The sequence below is a fragment of the Adiantum capillus-veneris genome, chromosome 18 (genome assembly GCF_014529385.1).
Source record: "Adiantum capillus-veneris isolate H3 chromosome 18, ASM1452938v2, whole genome shotgun sequence".
NCBI classification, from domain to species: Eukaryota; Viridiplantae; Streptophyta; class Polypodiopsida; order Polypodiales; family Pteridaceae; genus Adiantum; species Adiantum capillus-veneris.
The window spans coordinates 81,035,956-81,056,414 of NC_140948.1; positions in this window are offsets into that span (position 1 = coordinate 81,035,956).

Here is a 20,459-nt window from a genome sequence, read left to right on the forward strand (position 1 = left end):
CCAAAGAAGCCCCCTTCTTTTATCCATTTAAATTACCCAACCCCCATTGGAAACCACCCAAAGAGAATCCCTCTCTAGAAATTATCACAGAACTTAACAAACTTCATTTAAAACATAAATTGGATAGCTACATTAGGAAAAGTTTGGACTAAAAAATGGGCCTTGTAAGAATTGTCGATGTGGCATAGCTTTCAAAAAGTGGGGATCGTTAAATGTTTTGCAAATAAGATCCAAACTTGTCGGAGGTTAGATATTTAGAATCTACTCTTCAAATGCTATCTATTAACTAACTCACCCTAGTTGAGTCTCTTTTTCTCCCTCTTAAAACCTATGTCAAATAAGGCTCACCCTTAGCATTCATTCTCATGTCACTTTCACACACAACTAGACTTAAGTATTTTTGAATTCTAATTTCAAAATTCAAAACCTACTTCCCCCTTTTTTTTCAAACACCTTCCCTCCTAAACTCACCCTACTTAAACAAACCCCTACTCCCTTCCCAAAATTCTTTACAATCTCCAATCTCCCTAGAAACACCATTGATGAGCTCTATAAAGAGCGAAACGCGTTTGGTTTCTTTCCCCCCCCACCCAATGAAGTTAGAGTGTTCCGCACGCTTAGTCTTTCTTGATTTATCTATTTATGGAAATGACCTGTTTTTCCTCTCAACAACACCATTTTGCTGAGGTGTATAAGGCGCTGTACATTGGTGTTTTATCCCACGACTAGCCAAATGTATTGAATTTATGAGACATATAGTCTCCCCTCGATCGGAACGGAGGGTGCCCATAGTACATTTTGAGACAGAAAATGTTTGAAGCACATTAAAAAATCGAACTTAGCTTTAAGCGGAAATAACCATGCATGCCTGGAGTAATCATCAATGAAAGTCATGAAGTAAAGGTAACTGCGCAAAGACGGAGTTTTCATGGGCCCACAAAAAATCACTATGCACAAGCTGCAACCTGCATGTGGCCCGAACTAAACCATCCTTTGGAAACCTAGAAAGTTGCATCTTAAACAAAATACATCCTTTACAAACATGTTTGACAGGTGCTTCAAGAGGCGGTAAAGAAGCAACCATATCAGATATCTACAAACGCAGCAACCTAGAAAAAATTAGATGACCAAGACGTGCATGCCAAAGTTCTGCATTTGAATTAGCCCTTGAATCTACAACTACATTTGCAAAATTTTTTCCACACTTGTCATACAAAGTGAGCTTATACAGCCCACCGCACAAAAGCCCAGATGCAACAATTTCATCACTAAAGTTGAGATCATAAACTGTACATCTGTCATCCACAAAATTGACTACAAGTCCAAGTCTAGCAAGTGCAGATGTAGAAAAAAGATTCTTCTTGATCCCAGGTACATAGAGTGCATCAACAAGTGTGAAAGAATTTCCATTAGCAGTAGTAAGAACAATCTTTCCAATTCTCTGAACCAGATAAGAGGCATTGTTGGCACAAGTGACTGAATTCCCATGAGGAACAGACTCGAGAGAGGTGAACAATTCACGATGTGAGGTAATGTGCTTTGTAGCACCAGTGTCAAGATATCCCACGTGTGAATCTGCAGCAATTGACATGCATGCATCATGGACAGAAAGATTGTAAGTGCACTCTACACTAAAAACCCATTCTGCATCAACATCAGCATTACAGTCTCCTTTTACAGAAGACTCAACAAAGGCTGCATTTGTAGTGGGACCAGCATTTGCAGTGGAACCACCCTCTTTCTTCTTAGCCTCTTTGGCCTTTAACTTAGGACACTGCTTGATCAAGTGATCATTAGCTTTACAATAATGGCAACACATCTTCTTTTTGCCCTTATCACCATAATTGCTAGACGATGCGCTTCAAGCAAAAGCATTGGGAACAAAAGTTTTGCCACTCTCAACAGAACCATAAGAAGTGGTTGTATTGCTGTTACCACCCCTTCTTTGTGAAGCAATAAAATCCTGTTCAACTACACACTGTCTAGTCCATTTTTTCCTGAAAAGTGACTCTTGCAATGTGCATAATGCATCAAACTTGAAACTTTTGGATTTCCTTGGGTCATAAGTCTCCAAGTACTGGCAAAAGTCTGGTAAGAATCTGGCAAGGCTCAAGAACAGTCTGCACAAGGGAACTATCTGAAATGACTTCACCTGCATAAATAAGTTTCTCATTGAAATCCTTGACACTAGCAAGGAAAGTGTCTTTATCATCTGCCTCATGCATAATCTTCTACTCTAGCTCTTTACACAGCAGAGCAATTTTAGCCTCATTGTGTCTTGCATAAAGACGAGCCAAAATATCCCAAGCCTGTTTTGCAGATTTTGTTGAACGGATGTGAGGAACAATGGTGCACTTCACAGACAACACAATCAATGCATGAGCCTGCACATCCTTTACATCCCAACGAGCTTGTTCTGCTGTAGGCAAAACAACTCTAATAGCAACAATCCTTGTATCAAGACCTACAACATCCTTAGCATCGCCTACATCCTCAGACGTACATCAATGCCCTGCAAAATATTCCAGATGCCTTTTGACACAAGAACGTGTTGCATCATATAATCCCACATAGGGTAGTTGTCCCCATCCAACCTGTCCTCAGCAGCAGCAACAACAAACATCTTGAAGACATCTGTGTTGTTGTTAGCCATGGTAAATGCTGTAATTGATGTGAAAACCGCCCAAAAAATAGGAGAAATGGAGCGGGAACAACACGTGCTATATAGCACAAACCATAGAAGACTGTAAGGCACATGTTATGTAGAAAACAAAAATGAGCAAAAATTCTGCACAAAATGACAAAATTGCCTATGTAGACCCGCCTGTACTGGAAACGGAGGCCGAAATGAGTCAGAATCAAAAATCAAAAATCTTGTCGACCTACAAACGCTCGCCAAATCTCATGGTAATCGGAGAAAGTGAGCAGGCGTATGCTGGAACAGCTGGCGACTAAGCCCGGAAGGATGTAACCTGCTCTTATACCAATTGTTGGAATTAGGGTTGCAGAGAAACACACATAGATTGGAGAGGATGAAGGAAGCTCAAGGCACACAATAGAGAGTATGTTACTTGGTGTGCAATGGAATGATAGATAGCCCTAGAGTGATGGGCGTATATACAATGCATGGGGGAGAAAATCTCCTAAAGAGGGGAAAAATTCTCCGGTGGTCTTAGTGTGTTCACGCACATCACTACCACATGTATATGGTAACATATAATTCCAAATCTCTAGTTCCTTGAGTACAGTCAAGAAACTCATTCATACGGTTTGAATGATAAACTTTGTTCTGATAGTTCTTCTAAGTTGGGTCTTAAGATAATCCCATGTTGTAGCATTAGGATCAACATTGTTTTCTGTGCAATCGTCTCTCCACCAATGCTTTGCTATTTTCTCTAGTCAAAGTAATCAATTATGCACTCAATCCAGTCCTCAAGAACCTTGCCTACATCTTTGCCTTCTCCGCTAAAATTCCCAGGTTATGACTTTCGAAGCATAGCATCGATGTCACGATCAATGATAGTCGGTTGAGGTGCAATAGGGACATTGGTATTAGCGAGAACTCCATTTCCTTGAGGAGGCATGATCTATTTCTGCATCATGCCAAATGCAAAATCTTATTAACAATATATTACATTAATCTTCCTGCATTATGAGTCAAAAAGGGTGGGCGATAGGTTAAAATTTTTTAACCATAATTATATAAGGAATGCGTAGTCATTTACACCCCATTGAAAGACAAGATCTAGTTACGAGACGGTAGAAGTCACCCGCAAGGTTCATTACTAAAACAAACATTCAAAGAAATTCTTGATATACTTATTAAACATTTCAAACACTTTACCATAGCTCATTGTAACACTTCCACGCAAGAAGACAAGTCAAACAAGTATAACCAACCAATGTTACTTATAGATGCATCATGAATACAATATCCTTTCTCAAATAGAATGCATTTAATGCATGCATGATACATAACTAACCCGACTAGTATCAGGATTTAGCCTATCCCCATAACCTTAAGCATTGGCCCTGATACCAGGTGATAGATACCCCTCCCTAGGGGTCTAAGCACATAATATACAATTTACACTTTTATACAATTTTCAATATACATCAAAGTTGCGGAAGCATTTTCTTAGGAAGGGAGTTCTCAGCACCCAACCAAGCATGGAGTTTAGGCCATGAGCTAGACTACATGCAGAGGTACCTAGCGACTAGTGCTACCTCTGAATGGATGAAAACGTACTCAAGAAAAATATAACATTGTGGAGGGTGAATATATGTGTACAGCTCGTTGCGGGAAGAGAGAGACAAAGAGACAATATAGTGGAGGGTGGGTGAAATAGAGTGTTGAGAGACATGAGAAGATGACAATAGAGAATCTTTAAATGTCCATCTAAATGGAACAGGCAACCATGTATTAATGGAATGACAAAATCTAGCTATATCATAACAACAAAAAGTTTATGACAAAATAACTAGCAGAGCACCAGACCCTTGTAGGGATCAACCGGTCCACCCATCCACTTTTTTTCTACTATGGACAGAGAGAATTTCACTTCACCGGGAGCAAGCCAGAACACCTATCGACCTACCTGAGCCAGACATAGGTTGAGGCCGCTTCAACTCCCTCCATGAACCCGAGCTTTGAAAGGATCCCAAATACCAGCAGGTGGTAGGGTATCAACACCAACCATACCACTTTAGGTGCCACGCCTCTTCAATGCTCAACACTGGGTGTTTAGGCAAAGCCAAGGAAAAATCCCCGACGCGTTGGCCATGTAGGTCATTCAACCCCCGATGCACTAACCGCGTAGATGAGCCTAACAAAAAGAAGAAGACTTAGGAAACATCCCCCATCCAACAAAGCCCCAGGTCAGTGACCCTTTATTCTAAGGCTAAGCAATGTAGGTGATCCTAGTCTTGTAGCGACGCTGTCATGAGAAACATAACACATGAGTCCAATAACAATAGCACTTCCCAAATGCACAAACAATCCTTTTCCAAACAATTAGATTGTACAGGGTCTCTACCCTTACACGTCTACCATAAACCATATTGATCACTTCATGGTCCAATACAAAAACCATAAACCATAATCCAATCACATCACACCGGTGAGCACTCCACTCTACTTGGGTGAGGCCCGACCAATCCTGCATAACCACTTTAGAATATAACATGGCTGTAAAACGTTCGCCGGAATATTGGGAGCATAACCAAATCCAAAAAAGAAACATGAGCCACACCGTTTTTCACCATAAAATTTCAACCATAATCCATGAGGGAATCTCAGCCCTTGACCATAACTAATAATCACACTGAACCAGCTCCCACATGTGGAGTTTGATACATCTCCTGCAATCAATCGGAGTCTACACACATGTGACCCTTAAGAAGTGATTCTTTCATACATAAAAGAAGTCCGACCAGAAACTAATCATGATATAAAAATCCAATTTTTGACAACATCCAACCATTGCAAAGTTGATGCATCACATCTGCAGTTCACCACTCTAGCACATAGAGCTAGTTTGACCTAGAAAGGTGGAAAGTAGTTATAACCATGCATATGAGGCATCCACATCAATCCATGAGCTCCCAAAAATCATATGATAACATTCCAACACCATAAACATGATGCAAAGAAACTCCGACCTGTAGGTTAACCATAAATCATAACTTCACACATATGGAGAAAATTAGTTTTTGTCATTTTTGGGAGCATGCAAAACATGCAAATGAAATCATTTGACCTCAAACCAATGCATCACGTTCAGCTCCATAATATAGAATCTCACTCCATCATATCACTTTGACCATATGGTACTCACACAACAAACGGTAACCCCAAAAGAAAGTCACTTTTTTCATATCTGCCTATGCGGTGTAGGATGTTAAACCATATACTCCCACATGAGTTTATGGCCATCTAATAATTGAAATAAACTAAGAAAAACAAACCATAAAACATATCAAAACGGCTCGGTTAACTCACTACGTCATATGGTATCCCCCTTTGATAGCACTCCTATGGTGTAGTTAAAACTGGTTTTTGAGTGATTAATTACTCGCATTCCCGAAGTGATAACGTAGACCTAAATTCATTTCTAATCAAGTTTCATCAATATTTTCAATTGGTTAAGTGAGTTTGCCCATCCGGTGAATCTATATAGTGGTTCTCCAAGGAGCATGGCATAAAAAAATTTGGTTTAGTGGGAAATAAAATTGTTTTTGGACCATATCTCTTATGAAGAGTATCCTTGTTCTCCTTCTTCTCGAGAGAGAAGAGCTTATGGAGATGGTGATGAAGATATTACACCACTCCATATAATAGGTACGAATAGCCTTGCGTTAGTAGATGCAACAGATGGTAGTTGAGAGATGGCTTGTAGGTAAGAGCTTGAGAAGATAACTCCGATGTCAAGGCAAGAGAGCTTCCACATCTGAGAGTGTGTCTATGTGTATTCAAAGTGAAGGGAGAGAGGTCTTTATATAGGCTCTCAGGGCCAAAATCACAAGCTAAGAATAGAGTGAGCAAAGAGAGTCCACGTTCGTGACTTATTAAAATAAAATAATATAATAAAAAAATTGTGGACAGGATTTTGATGCACGATTTAAGTCTTTAAGAAGAAGCTTCGCTTCCATGAAAAAAAGATCTAACTAAGCTCCTCCTCTCTCTTTTTTAAAAATACTCTTTTTTTCCTAAAAGCGAGCCTTTGCTTTTGGTGGTCAACTCTCCCACCTACCATTCAATTTTTACATCAAATTGACCATCCAAGCAGTATCTGGCCAACTAATGGAAACCGTAGGTAGAGTATGCCACACCGTAATATCTCGACATAATTGTGACTTTCCTGTACTACCTTGGCGTATTTATGGTACCGCTTTCTATAGAATATTTCTCGTAAAAATCTTGTCTGGTCCCGTTTTTTTCTCCGGGTGATCATTTTCTAAATTTGATGGAGACTTAATTTAGTATCTTTATATTTAGGTCATCATAAAAAGCACATTGCTTTTCAAAAACGCCGAGAAGCATGAAGAAGCTAAAAATTGTGAATTTTTAACAAAATGAACCAAACGTATGTCTAACCTACTGGAATATAGGAACGACCTTGCTTTTCACTTTAGAACTTACCAAAACTGTCAATCAAGCACCTTAAGTCAAAATTTAGCGACATAGATATTGAAAGTTATTTTTCTTATTTTTAGAAGAGACCCAAAAATTTGGGATCTTACACTCTCACCCAAATACTATAAACACACACACCCACACGCTTTGTGCACAAACAACAACACTTTTACGAATAAAAACGCACCTACTTACATACTCACACCCACGCTTCCACTTGCACACACACATTCAAACTAGCACAGGTATGCCATGCACACGCACAAGAAGTAGACGACTGGAGAAATTCCAACATCACGCCCGAAGCAACGAAGACAAACAATCAAATCACACGACGACCACAGTTCAAACAAAGACGTTGAAGGTACGCCCGAAAGTGATGAACACGCTACACCGACACTATAAACACACACACCCACATGCTTTGCGCACAAACAATAGCACTTACATGCATAAATATGCACCTACTTACACACTCACACACACGCTTCCACTTGCACACACACATTCAAACCAGTACACGTACGCCATGCACACACACAAGAAGTAGAAGACCGGAGAAATTCCAACATCAATGCCCGAAGCAACGAAGACGAACGACCAAATCACACGATGGCGACCACAATTCAAACAAAGACACTAAAGGCAGGCCCGAAAGTGATGAACGCGCTTCACCAACGCACCAGCAAAGCCCGCCATTCCCTGGCATCTCGTCCACAATGCATCTCCATAGTAAACGTCCATAGGGTAACCTATTTTTCTGTTTTCAAGCCAAAATCATGTCTAAAAACCAAATGTATATTACCACCTCTCTCTACGTGATGGTCACAAAGGCCCACCTAGGAGATATCATTGAAATTTCTCATAAAACAAAGCAAGGGTCAACCATCTGGGACCCGGCTCCTTCCTTTGTCTCTCTTGATTAGGGACCTTACCTAATCAAATTATCCTAAATTAATGCAGCATGCACCTATCAAAGAACACTGAGAGGTCACTATCAAAGAGAGGATGGGAGAGCATTTTGGGGCAGCATTTTGGGAGGAGCACTCTAGGAGAGTGGTGTAGCATTTTGGGAAACACTTTGGCACTTGGGGGTGGAGCACTTGAGAGTTAGCACTTGAGAAGGAATCCATGTCCACACACCGAATCCACACAAGAGTAGAATCTCCATACATAGGGAATTTTCCCTAGAGAACACACTATAGGCTCTCTCTCTCTCGCACACACTCTATCTCTCCATCTCTATCACCACGGTCACCATCTCGCCCAATCGAAGGTTTCTGTAAATACCACTTGAATCAAGATTTCCCTTACATCCCTAGGGGTTTTCATCATCTAAGTCTACATCTCTCTCTCTCTCTCTCTCTCTCTCTCTCTCTCTCTCTCTCTCTCTCTCTCTCTCTCTCTCTCTCTCTCTCCCCCCCTCTATGATGTGGAGTATTTGTGCTATTTTAATCATTGTTGTCTGAGTCCTAACCGCTCAAAGCTAGGTGGTGCCCCCTGTTAACTTCCTGTGACGAGTTTGGCGTGCACGGTCCTGGCGTTGAGGCGGTTGGGGTCTGTTTTGTGCTTTGCTCTTGTCATTTGGTGCCCCCACAAAGGGGGCCTTTAAAAAAATCTTCAATTTGCAACACTGAAATGATGCGCGTCATCAACCATGGACGAATGGCTATGAGAATTCTCCAATTGGAGTGCGGAGGAGGAGGAGATTTAAGAAGCATTGACAACCTTCATCAAAGTGCTATTGCCATGTTGTAGCATTGTCAATATCCAAGAGGTAAGCTCCCCATCTTGCATTGCTTGTGCTAATTTAAAATCAAGAGCATCAAGAGGGAGGGCTATGAAATGTCATCATTGTTGTCAACTAAAGCATTCTATCAATAAGTGCCGACAGAGGAAGTGAAGAAAGAACGGTGAGTTATGCTTTCGAAAACCACGTCAGTACTCTCACATCAGTCAGATTTTGTGTAGCACCAAGTGTTCTCTCTCCAATGGTCAAAGAAGAGTTGTCAACTACATCAACTACTAAGTCCAAGCCACAAAGCTTAAAGCATTTGGTGAAAGCAACTGGACCTACGCTCTCTCTAGACCTAGAGAGTGCAAGTGAAGTACGACCACCCAAGCATTACCGCCGCATGAAAAATGGAAAGCCGATTGAGGTAGATTCTTCTCGCTCAGTCTGTTTTGAACCCAATGTGGAGGATTGTGTGGACTTCAACAAGAGGTAGAGGCATGTGATGAAGGTGTCACCTTGTCGACACTTAAGGTATGCAACTCTAGTGATCAGAGCCTTTTCCTACACCCGATATGGATAATAACAATAGGCCGTAAGTATTTCCTTCTTGTTTCTTGCAACACATACATGTAAACATGCCAGCCATCATCAACCTCTGCTTCTTCTCGAGAGTCAACTCCTTTTGGAGTTCTTGCATCTGCTCCTCATATATTTGACTCTCAGAAATGATTTGAGTCGAGCTTGTAGCTCTAACTCTTGCAGGTGATGCTCGCAGCCTCTGGATGGTTTGATCTTTGACTTTTAACTGGTCCTTGAGCTCAAGGACTTCATCCAGGCTTGCTTCTTGTTCTATCTCTGCCTTTTCCTTGGCATTCCTCATGGCCTCTACTTCTTTAGTTTCCTCTGCTAGCTGGAGTGTCAGATTATCCCGTTCTTTTTTGGCATCTCGCAATGACTTGCTGAGTTGCAGACACTCTTCTTCAGCTTCTTGTAATTTTTTTTCCGCTGCCTCAGTTTCTTCTTCCTTTGCTTGGCAGTTTTGTAGAGCTGTGGCCAAGCTGGCCTGGAGGTCAGCTTCTCTTTCTTTTTGTCCTTGGCTTTGTGCCTGCAGAATATCCCTTTCCATCTTGGTCTTTACTTCGCTGGCCTTTAGAGTTATCAATTCTTCATCTGATCCCACAGATTGTGCTCTTATTCCAGCTAGCATTGTCATCACCACGTCCCAATCATTCGAGGGCGGGTTCAAGTCTACCGTGTCGGTAGCAATTTCCTTTAGCTCAACTAGCCGGATGCCTGGCATGTGTTCTTTATGCCCTGTTCTCGCCAAGTCGAATGCGACTGTGGCGGCTTCTTCTCTTGTATAGCCTGTAGCTAGCAGGTCCAAAAATGCATAATATGCCTCCTCGAGCTCTTTTTGCTCAGATGCGGGCTTGGCCTCTTCTTTGGGCTCAGGTTCTGGCCTTTTCTCTTGCTCTTCAACCGGGTGTTCTTCTTGATTTTCTCCAGCCTCCTTATCTTTTGGTGGAGGGCTGCTAGGAGGTGGTGATGGTGGTGCGCTAGGTTTAGGGCTATCTGGTAAAGCTGTAGGTTTGCCCTTAAAGTCTCTATCTGCTTTCGTTTTTCTTTCCCTTTCTTGGTTCTCTTGTTCATCTAGCAATGTCTGCCGTATCTGCTCCACTTCTTCCTCGGTGAAAGGGACATGGGGAATGTTTTCCGCTGCAGCATCAAGAATCTCGAAATTCTTGATATAGTCTTCAAAGTGGTCCCTCTGCACTCTTCTGGAGGATCCGATCATAGATTTGAGGGATGGCTTCCATAGTTCGTTTAAATCACCCTTGAGGGCTCTTTCTGCTCGAAAACTCTCTATCAGCCTCTCGAGTCTAGCCGCTTTTTGTGATCGCGTCTCTTTGGCCGGCACTTGAACAGATTCCTTTTTTCCTTTCTTCTGCTTAGTTTGCTCCTCTACCACTGGCTCTAGTCGTCTCTTCAACCTTGTAGCCACCCTTGGTGCTCGTTGTGGCTCGTCTTCTTTGTCTTCCTTTACCCTTAGCCAGTCATTCTGAGATGGGGGGTCAGGCCACCTTCCATTGGCGTGTAGTGCTGCATAAATTACCTTGGTTATCATTTCTAAGATGGGGGGTCAGGCCACCTTCCATTGGCGTGTAGTGCTGCATAAATTACCTTGGTTATCATTTCTCCTGGTACTATGTAGGTTGGCTTTTTGTTTCCCATTTTTACCAAGCTATCATGTATGCATGCCGCATAGTTGATTATCTTTGGGGTGCCTTTTGTCATTGCCCAAGTAAACGTTGTGGCAATTGCAACTGGCGGCATCCTGTACTTCTGTGGCCTCTTCGTGCACATGTGGAAGTACTGGTTGTACAATTGGCTCATGATCGCCACCTTTGGGTTGGCGATGTCTTCAAAGGTGTAATTGGCCTTTTCTCTTTGTACACCTTGAATTCATCCCTTCTTTTTGTCACACTGTCTCCCTGATTGGAGAGATCTAGTGCATGGGCTACAACCCGCTCCGTGATAATGATCTCTGTATCGGGTCTGCCGTGCAAATCTGTCACCTTGGCCACTTCATCCTCTTTTATGCTTGTTACAAAATCCCATACTCTTTTGACGTCCACTCCTACTGGTATTGCTTTGAAATAGTTATGGAGGTCAATTTTCTCCAAGTAGCCGGCCATTTTGCTTCGGAAAAATTCATTAGCTCTCTTGGCAGCATTGGCAGCTCTATTACATTGCCGTCATTGTCTTTGAACACCCCCTGGTAGATCTTTAGGTCGTTTGACTCTAACAGATCTTCCTGTATCCAGGTGCTGGTGGACTTTAGTGTTCCCTCTGGAATGAAAAAAGGTTCCACCTCGTCCAGATAATCTTTGATTGTCATTCTCTTCTTCTTTGCCGGTGACTTCGAGGCTGCCATAGATCCTGTTGCACTCAGCAATCCAAAGTTAGCGTTTTTTCCATATCAGCTACTAAACTGAGTTTTACTTATCCAAATGACTTGAAAATTGAAATTATAGCTTAAAAGGAACTTGTGAAGCTGTGCATGTGCTCACAATGCAAATCTCTCCAAAAAAATCCATCTAGACATCCTACGCGTAGGATGTCTTTTTCTTCAGAATTGGTTCATACTTGACATGTAGGTAGTGTAAGGCTCATGGAACATGGTTATAAGCTTGGATTTGAATTTGAATGTCAAAAAGTGGATTTTTGGGCTGATTTAGGCTTTAGGTCACAGTTTGGGTAGATTGTCTATCATGGGTAGCAATTGATGTCCAAATGGGTTGAAACTTGGTGTATGGGCTCAATGCATCATGTTATTGGCTCCTATGATGTCATTTCTTGCACAGAAGGCTAAATTCAAGCTTAAGACATCCTACGTGTAGGATGTCTATTTCATCATAATTGCATGAAACTTGTTCTGTGGGTTGTCCTTGGCCTATGGAACATGGCCATGTTCTTGGATTTGCATTTGGATAAGATTTGATGCCTGTAGGGCTCTGTGAGGTGTGTATCTTGAAGGTGTTGGGGATCAAAAGTGATTAGAATGGCTTCAAACTTGACATATGGGCTCTAGCTGATGAGGTAATTGAATCTGGAATGACAAAACTTCCCCCCCATGCCAAGAAGGTCAATTAGACATCCTACGCGTAGGATGTCTTATTCCTCATTTTTACTCCCTTACCACACAGAAAGTTAGCTGATGTGTATGTGAATGTGTTGTGCAGGTTTCATGAGATTTGGACAAGATTTGCTAGGTTAATGGCCCATTAGTGCCTTTATGCCCTAACTTTGCGTTTTTCCATGCATATGAGGTCAAATCTGATCCAAATGTGATGAAACTTGGTGTAGGGCTTGTAAATGTCATTCAGAACATGTGCATGACAAGAATTGTTGGGTTTTGTGCCAAAAAATGCCCTTGAGACATCCTACGCGTAGGATGTCTCCTGATGATTTTTCCAGTGTTAGTGCTCCTAGTGCTTGCCCTTTGCCCCCTTAAGTCTCTTTTGAGTCTAATTTCAACAAAAAAGTCAAATGGATAGAGTATAACTCCTTGTGTGGACTTCAGAGCCTCTGAGCCGTATTCTAACTTTTGGAGTGATTTTTGGCGATGAAATTCCTCGATGTTGGTCTCCATAGCTTCCCAATCCCTTGGGGATCCTTGCCGTATGGTTTTTGTCGACTTTGGCTTCACCGGAGCTCCAATTGGCAATTTGTCCCTCTAGAAGCGCCCGTGGTTGCGTTTACATACCTTTGATGATTTGTGGTGGTCTACCACCATAGGACTTGGTTGTTGATGGTCTAGGAAAGCCGCTCGTGAAGTTTGGTGGAAAACGGGCTTGCGGTTTGGCCACAAGTGCATTTTAACGCTTTGTGTGTCTGATGCCGTTTCTGAGGTTTAGTGCCGCTTCGGGTCACTTTTTGGTCATGCGGGTCATATGGACTTGTCGAGCATGTCGAGATGACCCTACCCATAAATTTTGGTAGCATTTGGTCGTCGTTTCGCCGATTTCCCATTTGGTGGCCTCTTGGGGGTTTCTGGGAATTAGGGTTTTTCCCGATGGTTTCCCACTACCTTTGGCTATCCAGGACTGGTCTCCTAGACTAGGGTAAGCTGCCGATGAAGTCTTGTTGCTTTCGGGTTAGCCGTTAGGCCGCCGTTTCTACTTGCAGGTCTCTACCGCTCGCTTTGTATGTAACCTCTACGCTAGTTTTCGCGACATAATGACAAACATGCACGAAAAGCTCAAGGTGGTGAGCCTACCTCTCATGTCTGGAGCTGGTCGGGTAGACGTGCGCGTCGTAGCAGCTGCTGGAAGGTCAATCCGCTCTAGGTGGTAGAAGATCTCTCCACAAGGTCAATAGTGAGAATGAGCTAAAAATGGGGTGAAAAATTCTTATAATGGAAGTCCCCGAACCATTTTTCATGAAATTTGACATGTGCTCCTATCTTTCTGCAAGATGCAGTTTAGGCTCAAAAATTTCTTGATTTGGACTCCATTTGCTCTGTTTACGAGAAATTTGTCTTTTCGGTCAAAACCTAGCCAAAACACGCTTTCCGCTCCAATCTCATAATTGCACCCCCACTGTACCATAGGTTGTTCTTTGGTCACTGGTCATCTCCATATTTTTTGTTTTTCATTACGACTGTTTTTCACTTGTTTTTTGTATTTTTGAAGTTTTTCTGCCGAACATTAGCAAAATAAAAGGAAAATAGCAAATCAAACCCATAAAATTCCCAAAAATCATAATAGATCACAAACATCACCACAACACATTATATACACTCTCATGCAATTTTTATGGCCGGATTGCTCCGTTTTACCAATATTTTGCCTGAAAAAAGGCTATTTCTACTTATATACACACACCTATGGGCTTGATTTGGCGTTTGGCCCCATATACCTGTAGCTTCATGCTGTATAAGGGCATATATACTTGGGTTACTCCAGAAAATTTCGTAATCAAACATCAACCCTTAAAATAGTCGAAAATCATGCCCTTTTTTGCTGTTTCTGTTATTGGTTCCGCATTGAGAATGCCTCCCCCCCTCCTAGCCGGAGTCCTTCCGGACGACAAGGTTTCGCCTCGGAGTATGTGCCGTGCATAGGTTGAAAAAGTTGTGCTAATGCTTGGCCGATTAATGTGGCCCTATTTTATGCATACTCGGTCAATGCATGGAAAAATTAATGTTGTGCAAGAGAAGGGAATAAGCAAAATGCTTATTGGTATTCACCGTCGAGGCTTCTTGCTTTTCTTGCAAGTAGCAGCTGTAATTCTACTGCTCTCTGTTTAATTGTCTTTGTGGCAAGAGGCAAGTGCTTTGCCGACACTTTTGATGGAGTCGTAGTTGTTTCTGAGGATAGAATTGGCTGGGACGTGATAGCTATGGGCCTTATGGCCTTGGCTTTCCATTGGTAGTTTGTTGCTGCCGACTTTTGTAGATGGTTTGGCACTTTCTTGTTTGCCACTGGTTTGTCTGTCATCGGCATCCACATATATCGGTTCTCCTTGTTGACCTGCAGATGTATGCTTTCCATTGTTGCTTGTACCGTAGGTATTTCCTTTGGCTTTTTCTTTGGTATCCAAATGTGAGTGACATTTGGGTTATGGCTAAGCATTTTCTTTGGGATCCATATCTTTTTTATGACCTTGGTTTTGGGTTGCACCGTCTGCTTTGTTGGAATCCGGTTGTTACATTGTTTCTTTCCCGCCATGGCATTTCTATCCTTCCGCATCCATACTTGTTTACCTTGTTTTGGTAACCTAGATTTGTGCATTGTGGCCAGTGACTTCATCTGGCTGTGATTAGCAGTGTTGGCTTTTACATGGTTGTTGGTCTCAGGTTTGATGGAGGTCTTTGATGGTATTTGTTCTCTTGTCTCTGTTGCCACTGATTGCATGGCCTGCAGTTGATCATGATGGTATTTCTGAGAAAAAGCTATCACCTGTTGTTCATGTTCGTGCTAAATTTTGATCGCTTGTGTTTTCCAGTCTATCTGGACATTGTATGCTTTTTGCCAAGGTTGCCCTAGCATCATTGGGTGTTGTGTGCTTGCATCTGTCACCACATAGAACTTGTGTGGGTAAATATATTGATGTATTTGTACATGCAATATAGTCCATCCTAATGTTTTTAATGGGTGTGATGTGCTACTTTCCAGCACTTGGGGAGTAGGATGAATTTGATTTGTGAGTTTGAGCTATTGGTATAATCCGTAAGAGATCAAATTTGCTTGAGCACCCAAATCAAGCAAGGCTGTTGATTCAACTTGATTGTTGCCCACTTTGACTATAATTATTGGCTCTACTGTTTCCTCCTCCAAGTTCATCAGTCGAATGGCATTGACTCTCAATGGTGGTTTAATCTGTTGTTGTTGTCGCAGAAGCCTTCTTTTTGCAATGCGTTCTTGTGCTTCGGCTTGAGCTTCCTCCCGTACTCTCTCTTTTTCCTTCATTCTTTGCTTTCCTTGATGAATCTGTTGGAGCATCTCCTGTGTGAGGGGTAGAAGATATCTCCTCAGTCGACACCCACTAATCCAGTTTGGCATTTTTTCACCTGCTAATGTAGCAATCTTGACAGCTCCACTTTGTGATAGATCACTTATCACAAATGGTTCCATCCCTCTCTTTTTAAGTTTCTTGGCATGTTGCTTCAAGGTATAAACAAGTACGTAATCACCTGTTTTGAACTCTTTGGTACGCACATGTTTGTCAAAAAATTCCTTTTGTCTTCTCTTTTTAGCATAGATTGAAGCGACAGCTCGTAAGCGGAGTTCATCTAGCTTTTCAAGATCATTAATTCTTGAAGAGAGTTCATGCCCTATCCATTCCAAGCTTGTTGCTACTCGTAGAGTTGGGATTAAAAACTCTATAGGTAGTATAGCATTTAGCCCAAACACCATGTTGTATGGTGTTGTTCCTATTGAGGTTTTGTAAGCTACCCTGTATGCCCATAGTGTTGAGTGTAGCTGCTGATCCCAATCGGTTCTTGATTCTGACACTATTTTAGTGAGAACCGTGCATAGTGTTTTATTCGTGGCCTCCGCTTGCCCATTGGCCTGTGGATGGTATGGTGTTGATTTCCTATGTATGACCATGAATTCCTCTGGTAGATATTCAATGACTTCATTGAGGAAGTGTGTTCCACGGTCACTGAAAATTTCTATTGGTAACCCATGACGTACAAAAACATTCTCATACAAAAATTGAGCCGTGGTGCGTGCATCAGCTTTTTGTGTTGCTTTGGCTTCGACCCATTTTGTGAGATAGTCCGTAGCCACAATGATATATTGGGTATGGGTGCAATATGCAGGGGGTGATATAGGTCCCACAAAATCAATGCCCCATTTTGCAAATGCCCTTGCCCCCATCATTGGCCTTAATGGCATCTCATCTCTTTTGATTGGTATCTTGGTGCGTGACATGCATCACAATGCTTTACAAACTCATCGGAATCCATGTGCAATGTAGGCCACCAAATTCCTACGGTCAAGACAATTTTTGCCATCTTATCGCCCGAAAAGTGGCCTCCACTTACTCCGCTATGTGCATGTTCGAGAATCAACAGGTATTCGCTTTCACTTGCACATATTCTAAGTTGATTGTCCTTTCCCCGCTTATAGAGTTGATTTCCAATTAATTGAAAGTCATGAGCTTCCAGCTCTATAGCTTTTTCCCGTGCTCTTGTAATGTTCTCAGGGAACGTTCTAGTGGTTAGGAAGTCAATGATATATCGACTCCATGCAGGTGCTGTGTTCACCCGAAACAAAGTTGCGTGATCCACGGGTCATTTGGCACTACATACTGTACAATTGGTATCATAAGAATGTGTATCCGCATACATAGTTGGCCAATAAACCCCTAACTGTTTCAGTCTCTGGTGTGTTTTCACTGTTGAACAATGAAATGCACAACCCTCGACGTGTGCCTCTTCAAGGTAGCACTCAAATTCTTCCGGATTTATACATAATCGTAGGATTGAGTCAGATTCAAGATGATACAACCATCCTACTATCAACCGAAAGTTTTTTGTTTGTCGAATTGTTTGCTGTTTGGATCTACCTCCTGTATTATCAAACTCACTTCCAAAGGAGAGAATGCTAACTATTTCCTGAGACCATTTGGTTACCATTTCAATGTTGAAAAGATAAGCATCTGGTATGTCATCATCTACCCCTTGAGCAGCTTCCCCGTTGTGTATTCTTGAAAGATGATCAGCTCGCAGATGGGTTTTACCCTTTTTGACCACCACTGTGAAGTCAAATTCTAGCAATATAATAAACCAGCGTACGATTCTCCCTGTATTGCAAGGTTTATTTACTAGGTATAAAAGAGCTCGATGATCCGTGAAGAACACAAATTTGTTTGCAAGCAAATAATGCCGAAATTTCTTTACAGCATAAATCATTCCTAACCCTTCCCTCTCGGTGGTTTTGTAGTTCTTTTCTACACTGTTTAGCTGTCGGCTTGCATAGCAGACCGGAAAGTCCATTGTTCCGTCTCCAGGTTGAGCTAGAATACTTCCAATGGCATATGATGAAGCATCAATGTGCACATGGAATATCTTTTCCCAATCTGGTGCCTTTAGTACAGGTGCTGATATAAGGTTTTCCTTCATCCTTTGGAATGAGGTTTCACACTCCTTGGTCCATTCGAAATTGACTAGAAAACGATACAGAGGTTGTGCGATAACCGCATACATGTATATGAATCTTCGATAATATCCGCAGTGCTCCATGAAGGATTGCACTTGTTTTGCATTAGTAGGTCTGGGTAGGTCTACAATGACTTTGACTTTGTCTAGGTCTGTGGTTATGCCGTTTCTTGAGACAATGTGTCCTAAGATTCGTCCTTGCTTAACCATAAATACACACTTTTTCGGGTTCAGACAGATTCGATATGTTCTGCACTTCTCAAAGACCTTTTGCAAATGGTCAATATGTTCCTCTCGTAGGAGAGAGTGTACACACAGGTCATCCATGTAAATTTCTAAGAATATTCTTAGGTATTCCTTGAAAGCGTGAGTTATTAGCCTCTGGAAAGTGGCTGGTGCATTTGTTAAGCCAAATGGCATAACTCGATATGCATAAATCCCCCATTCTGTAGCAAACGCCGTTTTGTGTTGATCCTCCCTTGCTATTGCTAGTTGGTTGTATCCTGAAAACCCATCCAGAAAGGAATAAGCCCTTTCCCGGACACTCGATCAAGGACATGTTCTGTAATTGGCAAGGGATAATTATCCCTTATGGTTGCTGCATTCACCTTTTTGAGGTTTACACACACCCTCAGTTTTCCATTCTTCTTGGGAACTACCACAATGGGTGACACCAAATCTGTATGTTCAATTTCATAGATGAACTCTGCATCCATCAGTTTATCAATATCTTCTTTGATTCGTTTGGCAAATGTGTCATTATATGTATAAGGATGTTGTTTGCTAGGTTTTGCATCCGATTTCAAAGGAATTGTATGTTGGCATATCAATGGATCAACTCCTTTGAGGTCTTTATAGGACCAAGCGAGCACATCTTTATACTTCGTGAGAAGTTGTGTTAGTTGTGCTTCCTCCTCAGGTTCTAAATCGTTAGCTATATAGACCTGGTTCTGCGAGGTCTATTCTCTTTTCATTTTTAGGCCCATCGTAAGATTCCTGGTTGGTCCTCTCCTTGATTGGTGGTGTCATGATGATTTTTCTATCTTGGATAGTAAATTTCCGATAGTGTGCTAGTACGTTCATGTTTCCCTTTTCTAACTCCCCTTTACCATCACTATCTTCTTCAGTAGTCCATATCTCTCTCAAAGACCGTTTCAGTTCTTGGTATTTCTGTTTACGCTCCAGTTTGGTCCACTCTTGGTCTTTTGTTGGTTCTTTTTTTGTTTTTTAAGATTTTTGTGATTCTGTTTCGGTTCTAGCTTTTCTTTCTTGTTTTATTTCTTCTCACGTTCGTTCTTTTCGATTTTCTGAGAATTTCCCTGATATTTGATCTTTTACACAATCCTCTGCTTTTACAATCATCAAATAGTGAGTTTTACCTTTTATCCTAGGCATCAGGTTCTCTCTCGCTTGCCTTCCGGATCATTTCCTCCTATAGCGTTCTTGGCGTCTAGGGTGTTGATTAGCAAAATCATAAAACTTGATATTCTTGGCTTCATTCCCACGCTCACTGGAGGTGTCTGAACACTCATTATCTGCCTCATCATTTACTTCCAATTGTTCAGAGGAGTTGTAAAACTCTTCTTGTGCTGGGGGTTCTACCGTCTCTTTTTTTGGCACAACGCTTACCATGTGATAGGGTGCACAAAGTAGCCATCCTTATCGCAAAATTTTGTTGTTGGACTGTTGGTAATGGTACAGACATCTAATGTTGCCAATATGTGTTCCCATTCTAGAGGCTCCAAGGAATCTTCAGGGAAAGGTTCCAAAATATACTCTTTGTCCTCAATTGCTCTTTCTAAGACACATTCCTCTTTTCTTAAGCTTCCACAATGTGAAGCTCCGCACATCCATAGCTCTTTTGGTTGCCCTAACCATGTTGGTAGTTCTGATCCTGCTATTGTAGCTGAATCAAATTCTTCCACATGTGTTTGGTTTAAATCTTTGTAACTATGATCTTTTAGGTGTATTTTAGTTGTTGTCTCACCATGTCTGAGGTATATGTGGTCATAGCCCCAATCTTGGACCATCTTCAGTTTTCGCATGAATGGTCGTCCCAAGATTATCTCATAATTGTTCTTTTTGTTGAAATCGACTATTGCAAATGTATGCTCGTACTCGATTCCGCACGAAGTGACAATTACTTTTTCTTAGAGTCCTAGCGGCTTCTCCATGAACCCATCTGCCAACTGCAGCTTCATTCTGGTAGCCCTCAAAGCTGGTTTTCCCCATTTTTTCCAGATTTCCTTGGTGGAGATAGCAACTCTTGCTCCACTGTCAAGAATAGCTTAGGAAACTACTCCTTGGAATTCTACCGGTAGCGTCGTGTTTTCGTCTTCTCCCTCACAATATTCTCCAACCTTATTCAATGGTACCGACCTAGTGTTTAGGTTAGGCCTGTCCAACTCCCTGATTCC